At 46.1% G+C, this 25863-nt stretch overlaps 1 protein-coding gene across 4 annotated transcripts in view; it reads right to left on the bottom strand.

Moving 5' to 3' along the window:
* KIF6 (kinesin family member 6) overlaps positions 1 to 25863 on the bottom strand; it is an 873149-nt gene that overhangs the window by 722657 nt on the left and 124629 nt on the right. The gene's annotated exons all lie outside the window — the stretch shown is intronic.

The raw sequence follows: 25863 nt of genomic DNA, 5'->3' as shown, positions 1-25863 counted from the left end.
CCTTAACGTGTGGCCCTAAAAGAAAATACGTTTGTTTCTTCACCGTCGACACTGAAATCAGTGTCCGTGTCTGGGTCTGTGTCGACCGACTGAGGTAAATGGGCATTTTACAGCCCCTGACGGTGTTTGAGACGCCTGGACAGATACTAATTTGTTCGCCGGCCCTCTCATGTCGTCAACCGGCTTGCAGCGTGTTGACATTGTCACGTAATTTCCATAAATAAGCCATCCATTCCGGTGTCGACTCCCTAGAGAGTGACATCACCATTACAGGCAATTTGCTCCGCCTCCTCACCAATATTTTCCTCATACATGTCGACACACACGTACCGACATACAGCACACACATAGGGAATGCTCTGATAGAGGACAGGACCCACTAGCCCTTTGGGGAGACAGAGGGAGAGTTTGCCAGCACACACCAAAACGCTATAATTATCCAGGGACAACCTTTATATAAGTGTTCCTCCCTTATAGCATTTTAATATATATACATATCGCCAAATCAGTGCCCCCCCTCTCTGTTTTAACCCTGTTTCTGTAGTGCAGTGCAGGGGAGAGCATGGGAGCCTTCCCACCAGCCTTTCTGTGAGGGAAAATGGCGCTGTGTGCTGAGGAGAATAGGCCCCGCCCCCTTTTCGGCGGGCTTCTTCTCCGGAGTTTTAGATATCTGGCAGGGGTTAAATACATCCATATAGTCTCAAGGGCTATATGTGATGTATTTTTCGCCATACAGGTATTATACATTGCTGCCCAGGGCGCCCCCCCCCCAGCGCCCTGCACCCTCCGTGACCGCTGTGTGAAGTGTGCTGACAACAATGGCGCACAGCTGCAGTGCTGTGCGCTACCTGATGAAGACTGAGAGTCTTCTGCCGCCTGGTTCCGGACCTCTTCATCTTCAGCGTCTGCAAGGGGGGTCGGCGGCGCGGCTCCGGGACGAACCCCAGGGCGAGCCCTGTGTTCCGACTCCCTCTGGAGCTATGTCCAGTAGCCTAAGAATCCAATCCATCCTGCACGCAGGTGAGTTGAAAATCTCTCCCCTAAGTCCCTCGATGCAGTGAGCCTGTTGCCAGCAGGACTCACTGAAAATAAAGAACCTAAAAACTTTTTCTAAGTAACTCTTTAAGAGAGCCACCTAGATTGCACCCTTCTCGGCCGGGCACAAAAACCTAACTGAGGCTTGGAGGAGGGTCATAGGGGGAGGAGCCAGTACACACCATGTGATCCTAAAAGCTTGCTTTTGTGCCCTGTCTCCTGCGGAGCCGCTATTCCCCATGGTCCTGACGGAGTCCCCAGCATCCACTAGGACGTTAGAGAAACATACAATTTGGATCCATTAATTTACCTAACATGACAATTAGAGACTTTGCAGGAATGGGTGTCTGCTTCCCAGAAATAGAAACTTTCTAACTGGTACAAATATGTTTAAAGAAACCATTGATGAATATAAGACAGTCGTCTGTAATTTACTTGCCTATCCGCCTATTACCAGCAACTGGATACTGCGTGAATGCATATTTCATCAACATACTTGTGGAGATTCCATAACCCGTCTGTGCTTTTTAAGGATCAGATTCCTACTTATTACCATCACTTGTGTGTGTCTTATCCTGGAAGTCGTCCATTCACACCAACTTCTCACCACCTACACGTGTATGCGTCCCAGCAGCCATATACAGAGTCCACAGCCACGATAGGCAACAACTGCAGCCAAACTACAGTAATTAAGTAGAACCCCGACATATCTGGAAGCCTGGTTGTCCCTGCGTTTACATCTAAAGGGAGATGTCGCCTCCTGATGTCCTGGCATCACTGGGTCACCACCATGTACAGTTAAAAGACAAGGAATAAATAATTAAATCTGTCAGTGTGCCAACGCTTCAACCAGCCACAGCACTAGCCACCAACAGGTCACTATACGTAGGGAGACCACATCCATGAAATCGGCCCCGCAGTTACTGCTCACATTCTGACACACTTTCCACCTGACAGTTATTTTACAGTAAGTAACATGAAAGCTTTTCCAGATTAGGCAGTAATTAAGTTTGATGGAAGACTAATCCAAATATATAATAAGAAAGACATATTGTTGGCAAGATGCGTAAGCAGTGTATGTACATGCTGGCCTGTATATGCCGGGAATAGATATACTGGCCGGTATATGCAGAGTATGGAAATGCTGGCCTGTATATGCTGGTTATGTATGCAGGACATGTTTATGCTGGTCTGTATATGCTGGTTATGTATGCAGGACATGTTTATGCTGGCCTGTATATGCTGGTTATGTATGCAGGACATGTTTATGCTGGTCTGTATATGCTGGTTATGTATGCAGGACATGTTTATGCTGGTCTGTATATGCTGGTTATGTATGCAGGACATGTTTATGCTGGTCTGTATATGCGGAGTATGGATATGCTGGGAGTGGATATTGCTAGGTATCGAAAAATAAGATTTTAAACCTACCGGTAAATCTCCTTCTCGTAGTCCGTAGAGGATGCTGGGACTCCGTAAGGACCATGGGGATAGACGGGCTCCGCAGGAGACATGGGCACTTTAAGAAAGACTTTGGATCTGGGTGTGCACTGGCTTCTCCCTCTATGCCCCTCCTCCAGACCTCAGTTAGAGAAACTGCGCCCAGAGGAGACGGACAGTACGAGGAAAGGATTTTTGTTAATCTAAGGGCAAGATTCATACCAACCACACCAATCACACCGTATAACTTGTGATATACTATCTAGTTAACAGTATGAAAAACAACATATCATCGGTCCAAAACCGATGAAACTATAACATAACCCTTATGTAAGCAATAACTATATACAAGTCTTGCAGAAGTAGTCCGCACTTGGGATGGGCACCCAGCATCCTCTACGGACTACGAGAAAAAGATTTACCGGTAGGTTTAAAATCTTATTTTCTCTAACGTCCTAGTGGATGCTGGGACTCCGTAAGGACCATGGGGATTATACCAAAGCTCCCAAACGGGCGGGAGAGTGCGGATGACTCTGCAGCACCGATTGAGCAAACAGGAGGTCCTCCTCAGCCAGGGTATCAAACTTATAGAACTTTGCAAAGGTGTTTGACCCCGACCAAGTAGCAGCTCGGCACAGCTGTAGTGCCGAGACCCCTCGGGCAGCCGCCCAAGACGAGCCCACCTTCCTAGTGGAATGGGCCTTAACCAAATTTGGTAACGGCAATCCTGCCATAGAATGCGCCTGCTGAATCGTGTTACAGATCCAGCGAGCAATAGTCTGCTTGTTGGCTGCATACAGGACAAACAGTGCTTCTGTTTTTCTGATCCTAGCCGTTCTGGCCACGTAAATTTTCAAAGCCCTGACCACATCAAGGGACTCGGAATCCTCCAAGTCACGTGTAGCCACAGGCACGACAATAGGTTGGTTCATATGAAAGGATGAGACCACCTTAGGTAGGAATTGAGGACGGGTCCGCAATTCTGCTCTATCCATATGGAAAACCAGATAGGGGATTTTATGTGATAAAGCCGCTAATTCCGAAACTCGCCTAGCCGAAGCTAAGGCTAACAACATGACCACCTTCCAAGTGAGATATTTCAACTCCACTGTTTTAAGTGGTTCAAACCAATGTGACTTAAGGATACTTAACACCACGTTAAGGTCCCAAGGCGCCACCGGAGGTACAAAAGGAGGTTGAATATGCAGTACTCCCTTCACCAAAGTCTGTACTTGAGGTAGAGAGGCCAATTCCTTTTGAAAGATAATGGATAAGGCCGAAATTTGAACTTCAATGGAGCCTAATTTTAGGCCCAAATTCACTCCAGTTTGTAGGAAATGAAGAAAACGGCCTAGATGGAATTCTTCCGTAGGAGCATTCCTGGCCTCACACCAAGAAAACATATTTTCTCCATATTCGGTGATAATGTTTAGATGTCACGTCCTTCCTAGCCTTTATTAGCGTAGGAATGACCTCATCCGGAATACCTTTTTCCGCTAGGATCCGGCGTTCAACCGCCATGCCGTCAAACGCAGCCGTGGTAAGTCTTGGAACAGACAGGGACCCTGTTGCAACAGGTCCTGTCTTCGAGGAAGAGGCCACGGATCTTCTGTGAGCATTTCCTGCAGATCCGGATACCAGGTCCTTCGTGGCCAATCCGGAACAATGAGTATTGTTCTCACTCCTCTTTTTCTTATTATTCTCAACACCTTGGGTATGAGAGGAAGAGGAGGAAATACATAGACCGTCTGGAACACCCACGGTGTCACTAGGGCGTCCACAGCTACCGCCTGAGGGTCTCTTGACCTGGCGCAATACCTTTGTAGCTTTTTGTTGAGACGGGACGACATCATGTCTATTTGGGGCAGTCCCCACCGACTTGCAATCTGTGCGAAGACTTCCTGATGAAGTCCCCACTCTCCCGGATGCAGGTCGTGTCTGCTGAGCAAGTCTGCTTCCCAGTTGTCCACTCCCGGAATGAACACTGCTGACAGTGCGCTTACATCAGGGGTGGGGAACCTCAGTCCCGAGGGCCGTATAAGGCCCTCAAAGCCACTTGATCCGGCCCGGCAAGGCTCACCTAAATGAGAGGAGATGCAGAGCGCCCACTGAGATTTTACCACCAGCGGGCGCCCAGCTCCTCAGCAGCAGCTGGAGGCAGGAGCTCACTCCTGAGCTCCAGCTTCTGGCTCAGGCAGTGTACATGTGTGGCTGTGCGGCACTATGGGAGATACGTCATGACATCTCTCCCATAGTTTCGAGGAGAGGGAGGGCAGCGGTCCGGAAGCAGGAGCAGGGCTGGTGAACATTGTGTTTTTTTCTCTTTTTAATGTGTGTGTGTGTGTGTGTGTGTGTGTGTGTGTGTGTGTGTGTGTGTGTGTGTGTGTAAGCGGCACTACTGGGGGGCATATTTAATGGGGCATAACTACAGGGGGCATATCTAATGGGGCATAACAACTGACTGGCATATCTAATGGGCCAAAACAACTGACAGGGCATATCTAATGGGGCATAACAAGTGATTGGGGGCATGAAAAGTGACTGGGGGCATAACTACTGACTGGGGGCAGGCTAATTTTTAAGGTGGTAATTTTTGTATGGCCCCCGAATGATTTTATAAATATCCAAATGGCCCTTGGTAGAAAAAAGGTTCCCCATCCCTGGCTTACATGATTCTCCGCCCAGCGCAGTATTCTGGTGGCTTCCGCCATTGCCACTATGCTCCTTGTGCCGCCTTGGCGGTTTACATGAGTTACTGCGGTGACGTTGTCTGACTGTATCAGAACCGGTTGGTCGCGAAGTAAGGTCTCCGCTTGACGTAGGGCGTTGTATATGGCCCTTAGTTCCAAGATGTTGATGTGAAGACAAGTCTCTTGACTTGCCAAAGACCTTGAAAATTTCTTCCCTGTGTGACTGCTCCCCAACCTCGGAGGCTCGCGTCCGTGGTCACCAGGATCCAGTCCTGAATGCCGAACCTGCGGCCCTCTAGAAGGTGAGCACTCTGCAGCCACCACAGGAGAGATACCCCTGCCCTGGGGGATAGGGTGATCAACTGATGAATCTGTAGATGTGATCCGGACCACTTGTCCAGTAGGTCCCATTGGAAAGTCCTCGCATGGAACCTGCCGAATGGAATGGCTTCGTATGATGCCACCATCTTTCCTAGGACTCGAGTGCAGTGATGCACTGAGACCTGTCTTGGTTTCAATAGGTTCCTGACCAGAGGCATGAGTTCCTGGGCCTTTTCTATCGGGAGATAAACCCTTTTCTGGTCCGTGTCCAGAATCATGCCCAAGAAAGTCAGACGAGTCGCAGGAACCAACTGCGACTTCGGGATATTGAGAATCCAGCCGTGTTGCTGTAACACTTTCAGTGAAAGTGATACATTGTTTAGCAACTGCTCTCTTGATCTCGCCTTTATGAGGAGATCATCCAAGTACGGGATAATTGTGACACCTTGCTTCCGCAGGAGCACCATCATTTCCGCCATTACCTTGGTGAAAATTCTCAGGGCCGTGGAAAGACCAAACGGCAACGTCTGAAATTGGTAATGACAATCCTGTACCGCAAATCTGAGGTACGCCTGATGAGGTGTATAAATGGGAACATGAAGGTATGCATCCTTTATGTCCAGAGATACCATAAAATCCCCCCCTTTCAGGCTGGCGATGACCGTTCTTAGCGATTCCATCTTGAACTTGAACCTTTTCAAGTATAGGTTCAGGGATTTTAGATTTAATATGGGTCTGACCGAACGGTCTGGTTTCGGGACTACAAACAGGGTTGAGTAAATATCCCCTCCCTTGTTGGATCAGGGGTACTTTGACCACCACCTGTTGAAGACACAATTTTTGCATTTAACACTGTCTCCCTTTCCTGGGGAGAAGATGGTAGGGCCGATTTGAAAAACCGTCGAGGAGGCACCTCTTCGAATTCCAGCTTGTAACCCTGAGAAACAATTTCTATTACCCAGGGATCCACCTGTGAGTGAACCCAGATGTGGCTGAAAACTCGAAGACGTGCCCCCACTGGGGCGGACTCCTCCAGTGGAGCCCCAGCGTCATGCGGTGGATTTTGTAGAGGCCGGGGAGGACTTCTGTTCCTGTGAACTAGCTGAGTTGTGTAGCTTCTTTCCTCTGCCCCTACCTCTGGCAAGAAAGTACGCACCTCGCACTTTCTTGTTTTTGTGAGATCGAAAGGACTGCATTTGATAATGCGGTGCTCTCTTAGGCTGTGAAGGAATATAAGGCAAAAATTTTGATTTACCAGCTGTAGCTGTGGAGACCAGGTCCGAGAGACCGTCCCCAAACAATTCCTCACCCCTGTAAGGTAAAACCTCCATATGCCTTTTTGAGTCGGCATCACCTGTCCATTGCCGGGTCCATAGGATTCTTCTAGCAGAAATCGACATAGTGTTTATTCTAGAGCCCAGTAGACTAATGTCTCTTTGAGCATCTCTCATATATAGGACAGCATCTTTTATATGCCCCAGGGTCAATAAAACAGTATCCTTATCTAGGGTATCAATCTCCTCTGATAAGGTATCTGTCCATGCCACTACCGCACTACAGACCCAGGCCGACGAGATTGCCGGTCTGAGTAAGGTACCTGAATGTGTGTAAATGGACTTCAGGGTAACCTCCTGCTTGCAATCAGCAGAATCCCTGAGGGTAGCCGTATCCTGGGATGGCAGCGCTACCTTCTTGGAAAAGCGAGTTAATGCTTTGTCCAACCTAGGGGAGGATTCCCATCGTACCCTGTCCGTTGGCAGGGAAAGGATACGCCATTAGAATCCTTTTGGAAATCTGCAGTTTTTTGTCTGGAGATTCCCAAGCTTTTTCACATAACTCGTTCAGCTCGTGTGAGGGGGGAAAGGTTACCTCAGGTTTCTTTTCCTCATACATATGCACCCTCTTGTCAGGGACAGGGGGTTCCTCTGTGATGTGCAATACATCTTTTATTGCCATAATCATATATCGAATAGATTTAGCCAATTTTGGCTGTAACTTTGCATCATCGTAGTCGACACTGGAGTCAGAATCCATGTCGGTATCTGTGTCAACTATTTGGGATAGTGGGCGCTTTTGAGACCCCAACAGTCCCTGCGCCATAGGATCAGACATGGGTTGACACCCTGACTGTCCCATAGCTTCAGCTTTGTCTAATCTTTTGTGCAATGAGTTTACACTAGCATTTAAAACATTCCACATATCCATCCAGTCAGGTGTCGGCGCTGTCGACGGCGACACCACATTCATTTGCTCCCGCTCCTCTCTAATATAGCCTTCTCCCTCAGACATGTCGACACACACGTACCGACACACCACACACTCAGGGAATGCTCTTTCTGAAGACAGCTCCCCCACAAGGCCCTTTGGAGAGACAGAGAGAGAGTATGCCAGCACACACCCCAGCGCTATATGACCCAGGAAGAAACACAGTAATTTAATGTTTACCCAGTAGCACTGTTGTATATTATCTGCGCCGAATTATGTGCCCCCCCTCTCTTTTCAAACCCTCTTGTCTACCGTGATATAAGCAGGGGAGAGTCCGGGGAGCTTCCTCTCAGCGGTGCTGTGGAGAAAAAATGGCGCTGGTGAGTGCTGAGGGAGAAGCCCTGCCACCTCGGCGGCGGGCTTCTGTCCCGCTCAAATAGTGTAAAATTGGCGGGGGCTCTTACATATATACAGTGTCCAGCTGTATATATGTCCTTTTTTGCCAAATAAGAGGTTTACCTGCTGCCCAGGGTGTCCCCCCTGCGCCCTGCACCCTTACAGTGACTGCCGTATGTGAGGTGTATGGGAGCAATTGCGCACAGCTGTAGTGCTGTGCGTTACCTCAGTGAAGATCAAGGAGTCTTCTGCCGCCTCTGAAGTCTTCTTTTCTTCTCATACTCACCCGGCTTCTATCTTCCGGCTCTGCGAGGGGGACGGCGGCGCGGCTTTGGGACGGACGGCAAAGGTGAGATCATGCGTACCAATCCCTCTGGAGCTAATGGTGTCCAGTAGCCTAAGAAGCAGAGTCTTTCAACTCACAGAAGTAGGTCTGCTTCTCTCCCCTCAGTCCCTCGATGCAGGGAGTCTGTTGCCAGCAGGCTCCCTGAAAATAAAAAACCTAACAAATATACTTTCTGTCAGGAAGCTCAGGAGAGCTCCCTGAAAAGCACCCAGTCTCCTCTGGGCACAGTAGTAAACTGAGGTCTGGAGGAGGGGCATAGAGGGAGGAGCCAGTGCACACCCAGATCCAAAGTCTTTCTTAAAGTGCCCATGTCTCCTGCGGAGCCCGTCTATCCCCATGGTCCTTACGGAGTCCCAGCATCCTCTAGGACGTTAGAGAAATAAGATTTTAATTTCCTACCGGTAAATCCTTTTCTCGTAGTCCGTAGAGGATGCTGGGGTTCCATTTAGTACCATGGGGTATAGACGGGTCCCTTGGGAGCCATGGGCACTATAAGAGTTTAAGAGTGTGGGCTGGATCCTCCCTCTATGCCCCTCCTACCAGACTCAGTCTAGAAACTGTGCCCGAGGAGACAACATACTTCGAGAGAAGGAAATACACAATAGTGGTGAGAATCACACCAGCTCACACCGAATTGAAAAAACATGCCAACCAGCATGCCACATGAAGAAACCATGTTAACCAGAATGAAACATGAAGAAACCATGTTAACCAGAATGAAACATGAAGAAACCATGTTAACCAGCATGAAATAGAAACAGCAACAGCTGAATAAATACTTAACCAAGTAACAATGCAGGAAAACGAAGCACTGGACGGGAACCCAGCATCCTCTACGGACTACGAGAAAAGGATTTACCGGTAGGTAATTAAAATCCTATTTTCTCTTACGTCCTAGAGCAGGCATGTCCAAACTGCAGCCCTCCAGCTGTTGAGAAACTACACATCCCAGCATGCCCTGACACAGATTTAGCATTCTCTGACAACAAAACTGTGTCAGGGCATGCTGGGATATGTAGTTTCACAACAGCTGGAGGGCCGCAGTTCGGACATGCCTGTGCTAGAGGATGCTGGGGTTCCATTTAGTACCATGCGGATGTACCAAAGCACCCAGTACGGGAGTAAGAGTGCTGAGGCACCTGCAGAACAGATTAACCAAACTTTAGGTCCTCAGAGGCCAAAGTATTGAACTTGTAGTACTTAGCAAACGTGTTCGACCCTGACCAAGTAGCTGATCAGCAAAGCTGTAAAGCCGAAACACCCCGAGCAGCCGCCCAGGAAGAAACCACTTTACGGGTAGAGTGGGCCTTAACAGATTTTGGACACGGCAAGCCCGCCGTAGAATAAGCATGCTGGATAGAAAACCTGATCCAGCGAGAAATAGTCTGCTAAGAAGCAGGACACCCAACCTTGCTGGGATCATAAAGGACAAACAGAGTGTCTGACTTTCTGTGATGAGAAGTTCTCTTCACCTATATTTTCAAAGCCCTCACAACATCCAAGGACTTTGAGTAATCGATGTGTCAGTAGCTACTGGCACAATAGGTCGGTTGATATGAAAAGCCGACACAACCTTTGGAAGAAATCGCTGACGCGGTCTGAGCTCAGCTCTATCTTCATGGAAAATCAAGTAAGGGCTCTTGTGCGACAATGCCCCCTGTGACAGCTTTCTAAGTAAGAAACTTTACATCCACCTCCTGCAAAGGTTCGAACCAATCCCATTTCAGGGACTGCAACACCACATTAAGATCCCAAGGTGCCGTAGGAGGCACAAAGGGTGGTTGGATGTGAAGAACTCCTTTCAAGAATGTCTGAACCTCAGGGAAGAAAATGGACAAGGCCGAAATCTGGACTTTTATGGAGCCCAAGCTTAGGTCCACATCCACACCTGCTTGCAAAAAGAGGAGAAAATGTCCTAGATAAAACTATATATATATATATATATATATATAAAAAAATATTCCTCATCCCTATTAGCCTCAAACTATATGTTGCACCCCTCATCATATGTCATATGAATATGCTGGATTGGTATGTAGACGCTGGACAGTGTATGTGGAGTATGAATATGTTGGATTGGTATGTAGACGCTGGACAGTGTATGTGGAGTATGAATATGCTGGATTGGTATGTAGACGCTGGACAGTGTATGTGGAGTATGAATATGCTGGATTGGTGTGTAGACGCTGGACAGTGTATGTGGAGTATGAATATGCTGGATTGGTGTGTAGACGCTGGACAGTGTATGTGGAGTATGAATATGCTGGATTGGTATGTAGACGCTGGACAGTGTATGTGGAGTATGAATATGCTGGATTGGTATGTAGACGCTGGACAGTGTATGTGTAGTATGAATATGCTGGATTGGTATGTAGACGCTGGACAGTGTATGTGGAGTATGAATATGTTGGATTGGTATGTAGACGCTGGACAGTGTATGTGTAGTATGAATATGCTGGATTGGTATGTAGATGCTGGACAGTGTATGTGGAGTATGAATATGCTGGATTGGTATGTAGACGCTGGTCAGTGGATGTGGAGTATGAATATGCTGGATTAGTATGTAGATGCTGGACAGTGTATGTGGAGTATGAATATGCTGGATTAGTATGTAGACGTTGGACAGTGTATGTGGAGTATGAATATGCTGGATTGGTATGTAGACGCTGGTCAGTGGATGTGGAGTATGAATATGCTGGATTGGTATGTAGACGCTGGTTAGTGTATGTGTAGTATGAATATGCTGGATTTGTATGTAGACGCTGGACAGTGTATGTGTAGTATGAATATGCTGGATTGGTATGTAGACGCTGGACAGTGTATGTGTAGTATGAATATGCTGGATTGGTATGTAGACGCTGGACAGTGTATGTGGAGTATGAATATGCTGGATTGGTATGTAGACGCTGGTCAGTGTATGTGGAGTATGAATATGCTGGATTGGTATGCAGACGCTGGACAGTGTATGTGGAGTATGAATATGCTGGATTGGTATGCAGACGCTGGACAGTGTATGTGGAGTATGAATATGCTGGATTGGTATGTAGACGCTGGACAGTGTATGTGAAGTATGAATATGCTGGATTGGTATGTAGACGCTGGACAGTGTATGTGGAGTATGAATATGCTGGATTGGTATGTAGACGCTGGACAGTGTATGTGGAGTATGAATATGCTGGATTGGTATGTAGACGCTGATCAGTGTATGTGGAGTATGAATATGCTGGACAGTGTATGTGGAGTATGAATATGCTGGATTAGTATGTAGATGCTGGACAGTGTATGTGGAGTATGAATATGCTGGATTAGTATGTAGACGTTGGACAGTGTATGTGGAGTATGAATATGCTGGATTGGTATGTAGACGCTGGACAGTGTATGTGGAGTATGAATATGCTGGATTGTTATGTAGACGTTGGACAGTGTATGTGGAGTATGAATATGCTGGATTGGTATGGAGACGCTGGTCAGTGTATGTGGAGTATGAATATGCTGGATTGGTATGTAGACGCCGGACAGTGTATGTGGAGTATGAATATGCTGGATTAGTATGTAGACGTTGGACAGTGTATGTGGAGTATGAATATGCTGGATTGGTATGTAGACGCTGAACAGTGTATGTGGAGTATGAATATGCTGGATTGGTATGTAGACGTTGGACAGTGTATGTGGAGTATGAATATGCTGGATTGGTATGGAGACGCTGGTCAGTGTATTTGGAGTATGAATATGCTGGATTGGTAAGTAGACGCTGGACAGTGTATGTGGAGTATGAATATGCTGGATTGGTATGTAGACGCTGGACAGTGTATGTGGAGTATGAATATGCTGGATTGGTATGTAGACGCTGGACAGTGTATGTGGAGTATGAATATGCTGGATTGGTATGTAGACGCTGGACAGTGTATGTGGAGTATGAATATGCTGGATTGGTGTGTAGACGCTGGTCAGTGTATGTGGAGTATGAATATGCTGGATTGGTATGGAGACGCTGGACAGTGTATGTGGAGTATGAATATGCTGGATTGGTATGGAGACGCTGGTCAGTGTATGTGGAGTATGAATATGCTGGATTGGTATGTAGACGCTGGACAGTGTATGTGGAGTATGAATATGCTGGATTGGTATGTAGACGCTGGACAGTGTATGTGGAGTATGAATATGCTGGATTGGTGTGTAGACGCTGGTCAGTGTATGTGGAGTATGAATATGCTGGATTGGTATGGAGACGCTGGTCAGTGTATGTGGAGTATGAATATGCTGGATTGGTATGGAGACGCTGGACAGTGTATGTGGAGTATGAATATGCTGGATTAGTATGTAGACGTTGGACAGTGTATGTGGAGTATGAATATGCTGGATTGGTATGTAGACGCTGGACAGTGTATGTGTAGTATGAATATGCTGGATTGGTATGTAGACGCTGAACAGTGTATGTGGAGTATGAATATGCTGGATTGGTATGTAGACATTGGACGGTGTATGTGGAGTATGAATATGCTGGATTGGTATGGAGACGCTGGTCAGTGTATTTGGAGTATGAATATGCTGGATTGGTGTGTAGACGCTGGTCAGTGTATGTGGAGTATGAATATGCTGGATTGGTATGGAGACGCTGGTCAGTGTATGTGGAGTATGAATATGCTGGATTGATATGGAGACGCTGGTCAGTGTATGTGGAGTATGAATATGCTGGATTGGTATGTAGACGCTGGACAGTATGTGGAGTATGAATATGCTGGATTGGTATGGAGACGCTGGTCAGTGTATGTGGAGTATGAATATGCTGGATTGGTATGGAGACGCTGGTTAGTGTATGTGGAGTATGAATATGCTGAATTGGTATGTAGACGCTGGACAGTGTATGTGGAGTATGAATATGCTGGATTCGTATGTAGACGCTGGACAGTGTATGTGGAGTATGAATATCCTGGGTTGGTATGTAGACGCTGGACAGTGTATGTGGAGTATGAATATGCTGGATTGGTATGGAGACGCTGGTCAGTGTATGTGGAGTATGAATATGCTGGATTGGTATGTAGACGCTGGACAGTGTATGTGGAGTATGAATATGCTGGATTGGTATGTAGACGCTGGACAGTGTATGTGGAGTATGAATATGCTGGATTGGTGTGTAGACGCTGGTCAGTGTATGTGGAGTATGAATATGCTGGATTGGTATGGAGACGCTGGTCAGTGTATGTGGAGTATGAATATGCTGGATTGGTATGGAGACGCTGGACAGTGTATGTGGAGTATGAATATGCTGGATTAGTATGTAGACGTTGGACAGTGTATGTGGAGTATGAATATGCTGGATTGGTATGTAGACGCTGGACAGTGTATGTGTAGTATGAATATGCTGGATTGGTATGTAGACGCTGAACAGTGTATGTGGAGTATGAATATGCTGGATTGGTATGTAGACATTGGACGGTGTATGTGGAGTATGAATATGCTGGATTGGTATGGAGACGCTGGTCAGTGTATTTGGAGTATGAATATGCTGGATTGGTGTGTAGACGCTGGTCAGTGTATGTGGAGTATGAATATGCTGGATTGGTATGGAGACGCTGGTCAGTGTATGTGGAGTATGAATATGCTGGATTGATATGGAGACGCTGGTCAGTGTATGTGGAGTATGAATATGCTGGATTGGTATGTAGACGCTGGACAGTGTATGTGGAGTATGAATATGCTGGATTGGTATGGAGACGCTGGTCAGTGTATGTGGAGTATGAATATGCTGGATTGGTATGGAGACGCTGGTTAGTGTATGTGGAGTATGAATATGCTGAATTGGTATGTAGACGCTGGACAGTGTATGTGGAGTATGAATATGCTGGATTCGTATGTAGACGCTGGACAGTGTATGTGGAGTATGAATATCCTGGGTTGGTATGTAGACGCTGGACAGTGTATGTGGAGTATGAATATGCTGGATTGGTATGGAGACGCTGGTCAGTGTATTTGGAGTATGAATATGCTGGATTGGTATGTAGACGCTGGTCAGTGTATGTGGAGTATGAATATGCTGGATTGGTATGGAGACGCTGGTCAGTGTATGTGGAGTATGAATATGCTGGATTGGTATGGAGACGCTGGACAGTGTATGTGGAGTATGAATATGCTGGATTGGTATGGAGACGCTGGTCAGTGTATGTGGAGTATGAATATGCTGGATTGGTATGTAGACGCTGGTCAGTGTATGTGGAGTATGAATATGCTGGATTGGTATGTAGACGCTGGTCAGTGTATGTGGAGTATGAATATGCTGGATTGGTATGTAGACGCTGGACAGTGTATGTGTAGTATGAATATGCTGGATTGGTATGTAGACGCTGAACAGTGTATGTGGAGTATGAATATGCTGGATTGGTATGTAGACATTGGACGGTGTATGTGGAGTATGAATATGCTGGATTGGTATGGAGACGCTGGTCAGTGTATTTGGAGTATGAATATGCTGGATTGGTGTGTAGACGCTGGTCAGTGTATGTGGAGTATGAATATGCTGGATTGGTATGGAGACGCTGGTCAGTGTATGTGGAGTATGAATATGCTGGATTGATATGGAGACGCTGGTCAGTGTATGTGGAGTATGAATATGCTGGATTGGTATGTAGACGCTGGACAGTGTATGTGGAGTATGAATATGCTGGATTGGTATGGAGACGCTGGTCAGTGTATGTGGAGTATGAATATGCTGGATTGGTATGGAGACGCTGGTTAGTGTATGTGGAGTATGAATATGCTGAATTGGTATGTAGACGCTGGACAGTGTATGTGGAGTATGAATATGCTGGATTCGTATGTAGACGCTGGACAGTGTATGTGGAGTATGAATATCCTGGGTTGGTATGTAGACGCTGGACAGTGTATGTGGAGTATGAATATGCTGGATTGGTATGGAGACGCTGGTCAGTGTATGTGGAGTATGAATATGCTGGATTGGTATGTAGACGCTGGACAGTGTATGTGGAGTATGAATATGCTGGATTGGTATGTAGACGCTGGACAGTGTATGTGGAGTATGAATATGCTGGATTGGTGTGTAGACGCTGGTCAGTGTATGTGGAGTATGAATATGCTGGATTGGTATGGAGACGCTGGTCAGTGTATGTGGAGTATGAATATGCTGGATTGGTATGGAGACGCTGGACAGTGTATGTGGAGTATGAATATGCTGGATTAGTATGTAGACGTTGGACAGTGTATGTGGAGTATGAATATGCTGGATTGGTATGTAGACGCTGGACAGTGTATGTGTAGTATGAATATGCTGGATTGGTATGTAGACGCTGAACAGTGTATGTGGAGTATGAATATGCTGGATTGGTATGTAGACATTGGACGGTGTATGTGGAGTATGAATATGCTGGATTGTTATGGAGACGCTGGTCAGTGTATTTGGAGTATGAATATGCTGGATTGGTGTGTAGACGCTGGTCAGTGTATGTGGAGTATGAATATGCTGGATTGGTATGGAGACGCTGGTCAGTGTATGTGGAGTATGAATATGCTGGATTGATATGGAGACGCTGGTCAGTGTATGTGGAGTATGAATATGCTGGATTGGTATGTAGACGCTGGACAGTGTATGTGGAGTATGAATATGCTGGATTGGTATGGAGACGCTGGTCAGTGTATGTGGAGTATGAATATGCTGGATTGGTATGGAGACGCTGGTTAGTGTATGTGGAGTATGAATATGCTGAATTGGTATGTAGACGCTGGACAGTGTATGTGGAGTATGAATATGCTGGATTCGTATGTAGACGCTGGACAGTGTATGTGGAGTATGAATATCCTGGGTTGGTATGTAGACGCTGGTCAGTGTATGTGGAGTATGAATATGCTGGATTGGTATGGAGACGCTGGTCAGTGTATGTGGAGTATGAATATGTTGGATTGGTATGGAGACGCTGGACAGTGTATGTGGAGTATGAATATGCTGGATTGGTATGGAGACGCTGGTCAGTGTATGTGGAGTATGAATATGCTGGATTGGTATGTAGACGCTGGTCAGTGTATGTGGAGTATGAATATGCTGGATTGGTATGTAGACGCTGGTCAGTGTATGTGGAGTATGAATATCCTGGGTTGGTATGTAGACGCTGGACAGTGTATGTGGAGTATGAATATGCTGGATTGGTATGGAGACGCTGGTCAGTGTATTTGGAGTATGAATATGCTGGATTGGTATGTAGACGTTGGACGGTGTATGTGGCGTATGAATATGCTGGATTGGTATGGAGACGCTGGTCAGTGTATTTGGAGTATAAATATGCTGGATTGGTAAGTAGACGCTGGACAGTGTATGTGGAGTATGAATATGCTGGATTGGTATGGAGACGCTGGTCAGTGTATGTGAAGTATGAATATGCTGGATTGGTATGGAGACGCTGGTCAGTGTATGTGGAGTATGAATATGCTGGATTGGTATGTAGACGCTGGACAGTGTATGTGGAGTATGAATATGCTGGATTGGTATGTAGACGCTGGACAGTGTATGTGGAGTATGAATATCCTGGGTTGGTATGTAGACGCTGGACAGTGTATGTGGAGTATGAATATGCTGGATTGGTATGGAGACGCTGGTCAGTGTATTTGGAGTATGAATATGCTGGATTGATATGTAGACGCTGGTCAGTGTATGTGGAGTATGAATATGCTGGATTGGTATGGAGACGCTGGTCAGTGTATGTGGAGTATGAATATGCTGGATTGGTATGGAGACGCTGGACAGTGTATGTGGAGTATGAATATGCTGGATTGGTATGGAGACGCTGGTCAGTGTATGTGGAGTATGAATATGCTGGATTGGTATGTAGACGCTGGACAGTGTATGTGGAGTATGAATATGCTGGATTGGTATGGAGACGCTGGTCAGTGTATGTGGAGTATGAATATGCTGGATTGGTATGGAGACGCTGGTCAGTGTATGTGGAGTATGAATATGCTGGATTGGTATGTAGACGCTGGACAGTGTATGTGGAGTATGAATATGCTGGATTGGTATGTAGACGCTGGTCAGTGTATGTGGAGTATAATTATCCTGGGTTGGTATGTAGACGCTGGTCAGTGTATGTGGAGTATGAATATCCTGGGTTGGTATGTAGACGCTGGTCAGTGTATGTGGAGTATGAATATGCTGGATTGGTATGTAGACGCTGGTCAGTGTATGTGGAGTATGAATATCCTGGGTTGGTATGTAGACGCTGGTCAGTGTATGTGGAGTATGAATATGCTGGATTGGTATGTAGACGCTGGTCAGTGTATGTGGAGTATGAATATGCTGGATTGGTATGGAGACGCTGGTCAGTGTATGTGGAGTATGAATATGCTGGATTGGTAAGTAGACACTGGACAGTGTATGTGGAGTATGAATATGCTGGATTGGTAAGTAGACGCTGGACAGTGTATGTGGAGTATGAATATGCTGGATTGGTATGTAGACGCTGGACAGTGTATGTGGAGTATAATTATGCTGGATTGGTATGTAGACGCTGGACAGTGTATGTGGAGTATGAATATGCTGGATTGGTATGTAGACGCTGGACAGTGTATGTGGAGTATGAATATGCTGGATTGGTGTGTAGACGCTGGTCAGTGTATGTGGAGTATGAATATGCTGGATTGGTATGTAGACGCTGGACAGTGTATGTGGAGTATGAATATGCTGGATCAGTATGTAGACGCTGGTCAGTGTATGTGGAGTATGAATATGCTGGATTGGTAAGTAGACGCTGGACAGTGTATGTGGAGTATGAATATGCTGGATTGGTATGGAGACGCTGGTCAGTGTATGTGGAGTATGAATATGCTGGATTGTTATGTAGACGCTGGACAGTGTATGTGGAGTATGAATATGCTGGATTGGTATGGAGACGCTGGTCAGTGTATGTGAAGTATGAATATGCTGGATTGGTATGGAGACGCTGGTCAGTGTATGTGGAGTATGAATATGCTGGATTGGTATGTAGACGCTGGACAGTGTATGTGGAGTATGAATATGCTGGATTGGTATGTAGACGCTGGACAGTGTATGTGGAGTATGAATATCCTGGGTTGGTATGTAGACGCTGGACAGTGTATGTGGAGTATGAATATGCTGGATTGGTATGGAGACGCTGGTCAGTGTATTTGGAGTATGAATATGCTGGATTGGTATGTAGACGCTGGTCAGTGTATGTGGAGTATGAATATGCTGGATTGGTATGGAGACGCTGGTCAGTGTATGTGGAGTATGAATATGCTGGATTGGTATGGAGACGCTGGACAGTGTATGTGGAGTATGAATATGCTGGATTGGTATGGAGACGCTGGTCAGTGTATGTGGAGTATGAATATGCTGGATTGGTATGTAGATGCTGGACAGTGTATGTGGAGTATGAATATGCTGGATTGGTATGGAGACGCTGGACAGTGTATGTGGAGTATGAATATGCTGGATTGGTATGGAGACGCTGGTCAGTGTATGTGGAGTATGAATATGCTGGATTGGTATGGAGACGCTGGACAGTGTATGTGGAGTATGAATATGCTGGATTGGTATGTAGACGCTGGACAGTGTATGTGGAGTATGAATATGCTGGATTGGTATGTAGACGCTGGTCAGTGTATGTGGAGTATGAATATCCTGGGTTGGTATGTAGACGCTGGTCAGTGTATGTGGAGTATGAATATCCTGGGTTGGTATGTAGACGCTGGTCAGTGTATGTGGAGTATGAATATGCTGGATTGGTATGTAGACGCTGGTCAGTGTATGTGGAGTATGAATATCCTGGGTTGGTATGTAGACGCTGGTCAGTGTATGTGGAGTATGAATATGCTGGATTGGTATGTAGACGCTGGTCATTGTATGTGGAGTATGAATATGCTGGATAGGTATGTAGACGCTGGACAGTGTATGTGGAGTATGAATATGCTGGATTGGTATGTAGACGCTGGTCAGTGTATGTGGAGTATGAATATGCTGGATTGGTATGTAGACGCTGGAGAGTGTATGTGGAGTATGAATATGCTGGATTGGTATGGAGACGCTGGTCAGTGTATGTGGAGTATGAATATGCTGGATTGGTATGGAGACGCTGGTCAGTGTATGTGGAGTATGAATATGCTGGATTGGTGTGTAGACGCTGGTCAGTGTATGTGGAGTATGAATATGCTGGATTGGTATGTAGACGTTGGACAGTGTATGTGGAGTATGAATATGCTGGATTGGTATGGAGACGCTGGACAGTGTATGTGGAGTATGAATATGCTGGATTGGTATGTAGACGTTGGACAGTGTATGTGGAGTATGAATATGCTGGATTGGTATGGAGACGCTGGACAGTGTATGTGGAGTATGAATATGGTGGATTGGTATGTAGACGTTGGACAGTGTATGTGGAGTATGAATATGCTGGATTGGTATGGAGACGCTGGTCAGTGTATTTGGAGTATGAATATGCTGGATTGGTATGTAGACGCTGGACAGTGTATGTGGAGTATGAATATGCTGGATTGGTATGTAGACGCTGGACAGTGTATGTGGAGTATGAATATGCTGGATTGGTATGTAGATGCTGGACAGTGTATGTGGAGTATGAATATGCTGGATTGGTATGGAGACGCTGGACAGTGTATGTGGAGTATGAATATGCTGGATTGGTATGGAGACACTGGTCAGTGTATGTGGAGTATGAATATGCTGGATTGGTATGGAGACGCTGGACAGTGTATGTGGAGTATGAATATGCTGGATTGGTATGTAGACGCTGGACAGTGTATGTGGAGTATGAATATGCTGGATTGGTATGTAGACGCTGGTCAGTGTATGTGGAGTATGAATATCCTGGGTTGGTATGTAGACGCTGGTCAGTGTATGTGGAGTATGAATATCCTGGGTTGGTATGTAGACGCTGGTCAGTGTATGTGGAGTATGAATATGCTGGATTGGTATGTAGACGCTGGTCAGTGTATGTGGAGTATGAATATCCTGGGTTGGTATGTAGATGCTGGTCAGTGTATGTGGAGTATGAATATGCTGGATTGGTATGTAGACGCTGGTCATTGTATGTGGAGTATGAATATGCTGGATAGGTATGTAGACGCTGGACAGTGTATGTGGAGTATGAATATGCTGGATTGGTATGTAGACGCTGGTCAGTGTATGTGGAGTATGAATATGCTGGATTGGTATGTAGACGCTGGACAGTGTATGTGGAGTATGAATATGCTGGATTGGTATGGAGACGCTGGTCAGTGTATGTGGAGTATGAATATGCTGGATTGGTATGGAGACGCTGGTCAGTGTATGTGGAGTATGAATATGCTGGATTGGTGTGTAGACGCTGGTCAGTGTATGTGGAGTATGAATATGCTGGATTGGTATGTAGACGTTGGACAGTGTATGTGGAGTATGAATATGCTGGATTGGTATGGTGACGCTGGACAGTGTATGTGGAGTATGAATATGCTGGATTGGTTGGTAGACGTTGGACAGTGTATGTGGAGTATGAATATGCTGGATTGGTATGTAGACGTTGGACAGTGTATGTGGAGTATGAATATGCTGGATTGGTATGGAGACGCTGGTCAGTGTATTTGGAGTATGAATATGCTGGATTGGTATGTAGACGCTGGACAGTGTATGTGGAGTATGAATATGCTGGATTGGTATGTAGACGCTGGACAGTGTATGTGGAGTATGAATATGCTGGATTGGTATGTAGACGCTGGACAGTGTATGTGGAGTATGAATATCCTGGGTTGGTATGAAATTGAGTGACAGGACGTGACCATTTAGGTGAGGTAACAGTGGTGGCAATGAAAACGCAGGCATGTCATGGTTGTTTTCAGGGTGTGTATATGCTGTCAGTTGCGATCACGTATGAAGAGAAACATGGCTCCTGCATCGCTACTGACGCGTCCACTCTGTGTAGCCATGGACCTACTTCAACAGTTGATGTTCCTAGATTTTTGTGTGTAGGATGCGAATGTGTCTGCAACTGCAAATGAGTTGCAAAGGCTCCAGTGGGCGTCCCATTTCGTTTCCGGGCGCCAGCTTCACCTGCCAACATTATCACATCTGTAAGCCTACTGCATTAGCGTCCAACTCTTATTTAGGTGTCCCCTAATCTGTATAGCACTGCATTACACTGTACATTCCAGGGCTGGAGGCTGTGCTGTGTGCGTAGGAGTCTATTTCATGTGGCAGACTATTCTAAAATGTTATATGTCCCATTAGCTGATATACTGTCGTTAACCGATATCACATGAAAGACACTGAACAGTTCACAAGAGACTCTCAGTATCACTGACGGAACAGTAGCTGTAAGTTTGCCCTACACTGCACCTGACCGCAATATGGAAACCATACATACTAACTGTACATTCACAAAGCATGAGTCACGATAACGGTGTGGTGCTTGAAGTACAAGTGGACTCTGGATTTCCCTAGGTGATCACCTACCAGAGAAAAATGGTGCAGTGCTTGAGGAGACTTGAGCATAGTATTATATATTTCCCTCTCAGTCATCACGTTTATACAGACCATAGATTAAAGAGAAATACCTATCATATCACTCTAATGCCCCGTACACACTCGGCGATCTGCCGCCAAGCTGCCCGACAGCGGATACGGCCGACGTGCAACCCGGTGGCGGGGGGGAAGTGACGGGGGGAGTGAAGTTTCTTCACTCTCCCCGTCACCCGGCTCCATAGCACTGCATGCTAATATGGACGAGATTGTCCATATTGGCCTGCATGCATAAGCGACGAGGCACCAACGATGAAGATACGCGGCCCCTACACACTGAACAATATGAAAAGGTTCTCGTTCATTAATGAACGAGAACGTTCATATCGTTCAGTGTTATCGCCTAATGTGTAGGGCCCATAACAAACAAAGATCACACATTTCAATATAAAGAAGGAACAGTGCTCAGTTATAATAAGCAAAAACTCACAGGGGTTTTATTTACACTTCAAATCAAGTTTATACCTGAAATTGAAAAGGGCAATATTGTTACTAGTAAAATCATTACCCTATCGGGCATAAACACAATCAGTAGCGCCGGTATTTAAACCTCACGTTTAGTAAATAAACCAAATAGAGTATTGAAAATAACAGCTGATAATAATTGTGCTTTGTACATTCAAACATCGGTGATGAAAGATACATCTGAGACTGAGAAATCCCAGCTGCTGCAGTGCTTTCGCAATACCACATGATCTGAAATTAGATTATTAAGTCTCTGACCCCCCCAATAACTCCTGATCCTGTTTAGGAGTCCCCTGGGACCCAACAGAGTTCCCAGCAGCTGATTAGTCTCTATGCTGATTCTGGATTTGTATTTTGATTCTCTTTTCCCCATTATTTTGTAACTACAATGATTGGTATTTGCTCTTCAGTAATGGTGTTGTACCTCTGCTGTTTGTGGTGTTGCGGGATGCTTGCCTGCTGGTGTGTCCCACTATGGGGGTCATTCCGAGTTGATCGCTAGCTGGCGTTGTTCGCAGCGCAGCGATCATGCTAAAAATCGGCATTTCTGCGCATGCGTCTGGGCCGCAGTGAACACGCGCGGCGTACTTTCACGAAAACCTATGTAGTTTCACACAAGGCCGAGCGACTCTTTTCAGTCTCTCTGCTGATCAGTGAGTGATTGACAAGAATGGGGCGTTTCTGGGAGGTAACTGACCGTTTTCCGGGAGTGTGCTAAAAAAACGCAGGCGTGACAGTTGAAAACGCGGGCGTGCCTTGGGAAATGGGGGTGTGGCTGGCCGAACACTGGGCGTGTATGTTACGTCAAAACAGGAACTAAACTGTCTGAACTAATCGCAAGGTAGGAGTAGGTCTGGAGCTACTTAGAAACTGCATGAAAAAAATATACCAGCAGAACTGCGAACCTTTCGTTCGCACTTCTGCTAAGCTAAGATACACTCCCAGAGGGCGGCAGCTTAGCATTTGCACTGCTGCTAAAAGCAGCTAGCGAGCGTTCAACTCGGAATGAGGACCCATGTGCGGTAACTATAACTCCCAACATGACCGTCTCCAGGAGGGACAGAATGCTCTGCTTCTAGACTTCCCTCTTAATGTATGATTGCCATCACCTGTGCTGAACAGATTAATGCAGTGGTTCTCAAACTCTGTCCTCAGGACCCCACACAGTTCATATTTTCCAGCTCACCTAACAGGTGCACAGGTGTATTCATTAGTCACGGACACATTTTAAAAGATCCACAGGTGGAGCTAATTATATCACTTGCGATTCTGTGAGGAGTCCTGGAAAATGTGAACTGTTTGTGCTCCTGAGGACCAACAAGGGGCAGCTGGATTAACCTGGAGACAGCATAAGGAAGTGATAAACCATTGATAAATGCAAGGTGATAAACACACCAGCCAATCAGCTCCTGCTAATTTACATATTGGAGCTGATTGGCTGGTGTGGTTATCACCTTGCACATATCACTGGTTTATCACTTCCTTATGTCTTCTCCAGGTTAATACATCTGCTCCCAAGTTTGAGAACCTGTGGATTAATGGATAAGAAAGGTGTTACAGCACAGGTGATGGTAATCACAAATTAAGAGGGAAGACCAGGAGCAGGGTTCCGGTATGAATGGTCGACCATGTTATGGTCGACAGTCATTAGGTCGACCACTATTGGTCGACATTGACATGGTCGACATGGACACATGGTCGACACATGAAAATGGTCGACACGTGAAAGGTCGACACATGAAAAGGTCGACGAGTTTTTTAACTTTTTTTGGTGTAGTTTTTTTCGTAAAGTGACTGGGAACCCCAATTAGTGCACAGCGTCCCCTCGCATGGCTCGCTTCGCTCGCCATGCTTCGGGCATGGTGCCTTCGCTCCGCTACCGCTTCGCTCGGCACAGATTACCGTTCCAATCGTAGTCCACAGGGATCGTAAAGTATGGAAAAGTTCCCCAAAAGAAAAAAAAGTTAAAAAACTCATGTCGACCTTTTCATGTGTCGACCTTTCATGTGTCGACCATTTTAATGTGTCGACCATGTGTCCATGTCGACCATGTCAATGTCGACCAATAGTGGTCGACCTAATGACTGTCGACCATAACATGGTCGACCATGTGAACGGATACCGAGCAGAGCATTGTGTTCCTCCTGGAGAGGGTCATGTTGGGAGGTATGGCGGTAACACTACATGCTACTATTGTTCTACTGTGTCTGCCCGAACAAGTGCCTGTTCTTGCTTCAATATCAATATATACAGGATAAAAAAATAAGAGTCTCTATTACATACCTCCCAACATGATCCTCTCCAGGAGGGACAGAATGCTCTGCTCCTGGACTTCCCTCTTAATTTAGGATTGCCATCACCTGTGCTGAAACGCCTTTCTTATCCATTACCTGTTCGAAACAGGTGTCGGCAATCTTAAAATAAGAGTAAAAATCCAGGAGCAGAGCATTTTGTCCCTCCTGGAGAGGGTCATGTTGGGAGGTATGCTATTATAAATGTTATACAGGAGACAAATGTCATAATAATGCAGCTCTCGTCCTTCTGAATCCGTTACAGAGCTCATCCTCAGCATACCCAGGGGGCATTCCCATGTAAAGAACTATTGAGGCTGACGTACCGTATGCATGGCTAGGTTCCCCTCATTGCCCTTCCATACCTTATGCAGGAAAAGGTTTAAAGTGTTCAATGATGATGCCGTCGCAGTGAGTCTGTGCCCAGTGTACTACACAATGTATTAAAATGTTCAGGTGCAAGTGTACTGCGAATGAAAGAACCCCCAATAACAGAAATGAAACAGTAACTTGAGCTCTAGCTGCAGCTTGGCATTCGTCCTTCTATATATTGTTTTTCTAGAAAGAACCCTCACCCTGGTCCAGCGGATGGCTCTTGGCGGAATTCGCAGGAACACGAGCAAGGCTGAGAAAAGCGGCTGGCAGTATTGGTTGCCAGGAGGTAAAGCGCCCTATTAAAGCCATCTGAGCTGCGACAGCAAGAGGACTGCTAACCCATGACCTTGTGTCCAACTTTCTGTAGCCACACTTGGCTTGCAATTAGCACCATATCTTGGGCGCAAAGTCACAGAAGTTAGTAGGAGTACAAAATGTGAAGACTGAATCTTCCTAGCCAGACCCCGCGGTGTGAGAACAGATGGTTGAGCTCTCTGGACGGCTCTTGCTGCCCCTGGACTGTAGATGAACACCCCAGTCACCAATGTAAGTGTAATGACACAAGCCATAATTATTCCAGGTGCCAATGAAGAAGCTTTGGCAGCTACATCCTCCCAAAATTGGCAGCATTAGATGAAGGACAGGAGGCTGCAGTGGGGGTCATCAGTAAGAACAGATTGCAAGCTGACAAACCCAAAAACACGGGTAACTAACAGGGTGGTGGAACACGTCTGCCCTGTCACACTGTGTATATGTCTACATTCATACAGT

This window comes from Pseudophryne corroboree, chromosome 4 (genome assembly GCF_028390025.1).
Source record: "Pseudophryne corroboree isolate aPseCor3 chromosome 4, aPseCor3.hap2, whole genome shotgun sequence".
Classification (NCBI taxonomy): domain Eukaryota; kingdom Metazoa; phylum Chordata; class Amphibia; order Anura; family Myobatrachidae; genus Pseudophryne; species Pseudophryne corroboree.
This window is presented reverse-complemented; position numbering and strand designations above follow the sequence as displayed.